This window comes from Ranitomeya variabilis, chromosome 1, assembly GCF_051348905.1.
Source record: "Ranitomeya variabilis isolate aRanVar5 chromosome 1, aRanVar5.hap1, whole genome shotgun sequence".
Lineage (NCBI taxonomy): Eukaryota > Metazoa > Chordata > Amphibia > Anura > Dendrobatidae > Ranitomeya > Ranitomeya variabilis.
In genome coordinates, this window is record NC_135232.1 from 1,027,252,406 (window position 1) to 1,027,258,405 (window position 6,000).

At 49.9% G+C, this 6,000-nt stretch overlaps 1 protein-coding gene across 6 annotated transcripts in view; it reads right to left on the reverse strand.

The window, feature by feature from the left end:
• SORBS2 (sorbin and SH3 domain containing 2) overlaps window positions 1–5,796 on the reverse strand; it is a 298,577-nt gene extending 292,781 nt beyond the window's left edge. The window contains exon 1 of one of the 6 annotated variants that reach the window (XM_077279625.1): window positions 5,008–5,772. The gene's annotated coding sequence lies outside the window, so the exon portion shown is untranslated. Of the gene's footprint in view, window positions 1–5,007 lie in introns of all 6 variants that reach the window. The other 5 variants (XM_077279629.1, XM_077279627.1, XM_077279626.1 and 2 more) reach the window with 5 other exon arrangements.
• Window positions 5,797–6,000: the final 204 nt, after the last annotated feature.

Here is a 6,000-nt window from a genome sequence, read left to right on the forward strand (position 1 = left end):
TCTTTTTCCACTAGGGTTAGGGTTAGAACTAGGGTTAGAACTAGGGGTAGGGTTAGGGGTAGGGTTAGGGTTACGGGTAGGGTTAGGGTTAGGGGTAGGGTTATGGCATGTGCACACAGAGCGGATCGGCCGCGGATCGGCAGCGGATTGGCCGCGGATCCGCAGCGGATCGGCAGCGGATTGGCCGCGGATCCGCAGCGGATCGGCAGCGGATTGGCCGCGGATCCGCAGCGGATTGGCCGCGGATCCGCAGCGGATTGGCCGCGGATCCGCAGCGGATTGGCCGCGGATTGGCCGCGGATCCGCAGCGGATTGGCCGCGGATCCGCAGCGGATTGGCCGCGGATCCGCAGCGGATTGGCCGCGGATCCGCAGCGGATTGGCCGCTGCGAATTCGTAGCAGTTTTACATCAGGTTTACAGTACCATGTACACCTAAGGAAAACCAAATCCGCTGTGCCCATGGTGCGGAAAATTAAGTGCAGAAACGCTGCATTGTATTTTCCGCAGCATGTCAATTCTTTGTGCGGATTCCGCAGCGTTTTACACCTGTTCCTCAATAGGAATCCGCAGGTGAAATCCGCACAAAAAAACACTGGAAATCTGCTGTAAATCCGCAGGCAAAACGCAGTGCCTGTTACCTGCAGATTTTTCAAAAAGCGTGCGGAAAAATCTCACACGAATCCGCAACGTGGGCACATAGCCTTAGGGTTAGGGTTGGAATTAGAGTTAGGGTTGGAATTAGGGCTAGGGTTGTAAATAGGGTTAAGATTAGGCTTGTGGTTAGGGTTACGGATAGGGTTAGGGGTGTGTTGGGGTTACAGTTGTGGTTAGGGTTGGGATTAGGGTTACGGTTGGGATTAGGGTTAGGATTAGGGTTGGAATTAGGATTACGGTTGTGTTGCGGTTAGGGTTGTGGTTAGGGGTGTGTTGGGGTTAGGGTTGTGATTAGGGTTATGGCTACAGATGGGATTAGGATTAGGGGTGTGTTGGGGTTAGTGTTGAAGTTAGAATTGAGGGGTTTCCACTGTTTAGGCACATCAGGGGTCTCCAAACGCAACATGGTGCCACCATTGATTCCAGCCAATCTTGCGTTCGAAAAGTCAAATGGTGCTCCCGCCCTTCCAAGCCCCGACGTGCGCCCAAACAGTGGTTTACCCCCACATTTGGGGTACCAGCGTACTCAGGACAAACTGGGCAACAACTGTTGGGGTCCAGTTTCTCCTGTTACCCTTGCAAAAATAAAAAATTACTTGCTAAAACATAATTTTTGAGGAAAGAACAATTATTTTTTATTTTCACGGCTCTGCGTTATAAACTTCTGTGAAGCACTTGGGGGTTGAAAGTGCTCACCACACATCTAGATAAGTTCCTTGGGGGGTCTAGTTTCCAAAATGGGGTCACTTGTGGGGGGTTTCTACTGTTTAGGCATATCAGGGGCTCTGCAAACGTAACATGATGCCCGCAGACCATTCCATCAAAGTCTGCATTCCAAAACGTCACTACTTCCCTTCCGAGCCCCGGCATGCACCCAAACAGTGGTTTACCCCCACATATGGGGTATCAGCGTACTCAGGAGAAACTGGACAACAACTTTTGGGGTCCAATTTCTCCTGTTACTCTTGCAAAAATAAAAAATTCTGGGCTAAAAAAATATTTTTGAGGAAAGGAAACACATTTTTTGTTTTCACGGCTCTGCGTTATAAACTTCTGTGAAGCACTTGGGGGTTCAAAGTGCTCACCACACATCTAGATTAGTTCCTTGGGAGGTCTAGTTTCCAAAATGGGGTCACTTGTGCGGGAGCTCCAATGTTTAGGCACACAGGGGCTCTCCAAACGCGACATGGTGTCCGCTAATGATTGGAGCTAATTTTCCATTCAAAAAGCCAAATGGCGTGCCTTCCCTTCCGAGCCCTGCCGTGCGCCCAAACAGTGGTTTACCCCCACATATGGGGTATCATCGTACTCAGGACAAACTGGACAACAACATTTGGGGTCCAATTTCTCTTATTACCCTTGGGAAAATAAAAAATTCTGGGCTAAAAATCATTTTTGAGGAAAGAAAAATTATTTTTTTATTTTCACGGCTCTGCGTTATAAACTTCTGTGAAGCACCTGGGGGTTATAAGTGCTCACTATGCATCTAGATAAGTTCCTTGGGGGGTCTAGTTTCCAAAATGGGGTCACTTGTAGGGGAGCTCCAATGTTTAGGCACACAGGGGCTCTCCAAACGCGACATGGTGTCCGCTAACGATTGGAGCTAATTTTCCATTCAAAAAGTCAAATGGCACGCCTCCCCTTCCGAGCCTTGCCGTGCACCCAAACAGTGGTTTACCCCCACATATGAGGTATCGGCATACTCAGGAGAAATTGCCCAACAAATTTTAAGATCCATTTTATCCTGTTGCCCATGTGAAAATGAAAGAATTGAGGCTAAAAGAAATTTTGTGTGAAAAAAAAGTACTTTTTCATTTTTGCGGATCAATTTGTGAAGCACCTGGGGGTTTAAAGTGCTCACTATGCTTCTAGATAAGTTCCTTGGGGGGTCTAGTTTCCAAAATGTGGTCACTTGTGGGGGAGCTCCAATGTTTAGGCACACGGGGGCTCTCCAAACGCGACATGGTGTCCGCTAAAGATTGGAGCCAATTTTTCATTCAAAAAGTCAAATGGCGCTCCTTCCCTTCCGAGCCTTACCATGTGCCCAAACAGTGGTTTACCCCCACATATGAGGTACCAGCGTACTCAGGACAAATTGGACAACAACGTTCGTGGTCCAGTTTCTCCTTTTACCCTTGGGAAAATAAAAAATTGTTGCTAAAAGATCATTTTTGTGACTAAAAAGTTAAATGTTCATTTTTTCCTTCCATGTTGCTTCTGCTGCTGTGAAACACCTGAAGGGTTAATAAACTTTTTGAATGTGGTTTTGAGCACCTTGAGGGGTGCAGTTTTTAGAATGGTGTCACTTTTGGGTATTTTCAGCCATATAGAACCCTCAAACTGACTTCAAATGTGAGGTGGTCCCTAAAAAAAATGGTTTTGTAAATTTTGTTGTAAAAATGAGAAATCACTGGTCAAATTTTAACCCTTATAACTTCCTAGCAAAAAAAAAATTTGTTTCCAAAATTGTGCTGATGTAAAGTAGACATGTGGGAAATGTTATTTATTAACTATTTTGTGTCACATAACTCTCTGGTTTAACAGAATAAAAATTCAAAATGTGAAAATTGCAAAATTTTCAAAATTTTTGCCAAATTTCCGTTTTTTTCACAAATAAACTCAGAAATTATCGACCTAAATTTACCACTAACATGAAGCCCAATATGTCACGAAAAAACAATCTCAGAATCGCTAGGATCCGTTGAAGCGTTCCTGAGTTATTACCTCATAAAGGGACACTGGTCAGAATTGCAAAAAACGGCAAGGTCATGAAGGGATTAAAAGGTTTTTTATATATATATATCTAATATATAATTGCCTAGAATACTACTTCCTGCAATTTGTGCCAACTTCCGTGGCTTTGTCCGGAGCTAATGTCCGGAGCTAATGTCCGGAGCTAATGTCCGGAGCTAAGTGACGTCACCAGTGTCCTACACCCAGGCAGAGCACAGGGGCCCCAGGCAGCATATGGGGCCCCAGGCAGAGCACAGGGGCCCCAGGCAGCATATGGGGCCCCAGGCAGAGCACAGTGGTCCCAGGCAGAGCACAGGGGCCCCAGGCAGCCTATGGGGCCCCAGGCAGCATATGGGGCCCCAGGCAGAGCACAGTGGTCCCAGGCAGAGCATGGGGCCCCAGGCAGAGCACAGGGGCCCCAGGCAGAACATGGGGCCCCAGGCAGAGCACAGGGGCCCCAGGCAGAGCACAGGGGCCCCAGGCAGAACATGGGGCCCCAGGCAGAGCACAGGGGCCCCAGGCAGAGCACAGGGGCCCCAGGCAGCATATGGGGCCCCAGGCAGAGCACAGTGGCCCCAGGCAGAGCACAGGGGCCCCAGGCAGCATATGGGGCCCCAGGCAGAGCACAGGGGCCCCAGGCAGCATATGGGGCCCCAGGCAGAGCACAGGGGCCCCAGGCAGCATATGGGGCCCCAGGCAGCGCACAGGGGCCCCAGGCAGCATATGGGGCCCCAGGCAGAGCACAGGGGCCCCAGGCAGCATATGGGGCCCCAGGCAGAGCACAGTGGCCCCAGGCAGAGCACACACCAAATCGGAGGCCGAGGGGCCCCGCCAACCAAATCGGAGGCCGAGGGGCCCCGCCAACCAAATCGGAGGCCGAGGAGCCCCGCCCACCAAAGCGGAGGCCGAGGGGCCCGGCCCCGCCCACCACATCGGAGGCCGAGGGGCCCCGCCCACCACATCGGAGGCCGAGGGGCCCCGCCCACCACATCGGAGGCCGAGGGGCCCCGCCCACCACATCGGAGGCCGAGGGGCCCCGCCCACCACATCGGAGGCCGAGGGGCCCCGCCCACCACATCGGAGGCCGAGGGGCCCCACCAACCAAATCGGACTCCGAGGAGCCCCGCCCACCAAATCGAAGGCCGAGCGGCCCCGCCCACCAAAGCGGAGGCAAAGGGACCCCGCCCACCAAATCGGAGGCCGAGGGTCCCCGCCCACCAAATTATTCTTACATTTGAATAAATAAAGTATATATGGATTCTAGACTCCCGATTCTTTAGAATCGGGCTGCCATCTAGTATATATATATATATATATATATATATATATATATATATATATATATATATATATATATATATATATATATATATGGTACATGTCTAGCTTTCATGTTCTTTAAAGACAAAAATGCTCAGCAGCCTACTTTAAAAAAAAAAAAAAAAAAAAAAAGGATCCAATGCGCACAAAATCCATTTCGGATTATGTTCTATGCAAACAATAATTTATCTACCAAAATACATTTTATTATGATATAAATAAATTCGTCCAGGACAACGCAAACAGGTTGTAAGGAAGAAAACGTGTCAAAAGAGTAATAACGACAGCTAAACATTTACCTATGAGCACACATCACAGACAGGTCGGGCTGCATGCTTTACCTATCAGGAAACATAAGAGAAGGTGACATAGCTGTACCCACCAGACCGGTGCCTCAGGGAGAAGTGCAGCTCAGGTGCTGGGATCAGGTGCCCTCCACTGGGTGCAGCACAGGTCCCAGTATGGTTAGCACAGGTCCCAGTATGGTTAGCACAGGTCCAGGTGTTGTTCTTGACTGTACAGCTCAGGTGGCAGCACTGATATCAGGCACCACTGCTCCTATCACATTTTTAGTCCAAGTGTAATGTCTCCTGGAGACAGTGTCAGAGTTTGGTGCCGCTCCCAGGTTACTGGTATTGTTGAAGCTCCCAGGTTCAGTGCTTCTCTAATGAGCTCAGGTCCTGGTGCAACCCTCTGTGTATCTCCAAAGGTGTAGGTGCGAGTTCTGCTGCCCAGGTGCTGCTGTAACCCCTCAGGCACTGGTATAGCTGTGAGCTCTGCTGCCCAGGTGCTGCTGTACCCCCTCAGGGCACTGGTATCAGGCACTGCTGTGACTCCTAGCTGGTACTGTTGTGCAGCTCAGGTACAGTCCCACAGTGCAGCTCCTGCTTGCAGTCTTGCTGTGGGCAGGTGAAGGGCAGGCAGGCAGTCTGGGGAGCGGTGTCTCAGCTGCTGGTGTTCACAGAGCTTGGAGCTATTTGCAGCCTTCCCAGCCGGCTGTGTGCATGCAGTGTGTACACAGAGACCTCCCTTTCTTCCTCTCTCCAGGGTCTACCTATCACACCACAACATGCCAGCCTGCTGCTTACTGTGTGACAGGGGAGCAGACACCAGCATTATACACATCACTGCTAGTGGCATCATGTCCAAAACACACAAACTACAGAAAAAGTCCAACTGTTGCCATAGGCAACAATCAGGCTTCCATGGAAAATCCCATTTATGATTGTTTTCTCATTACTTTTAAGTAAGGAAATAAAGGCCCCCTATGTACCACGAACTGTTCACCAGCC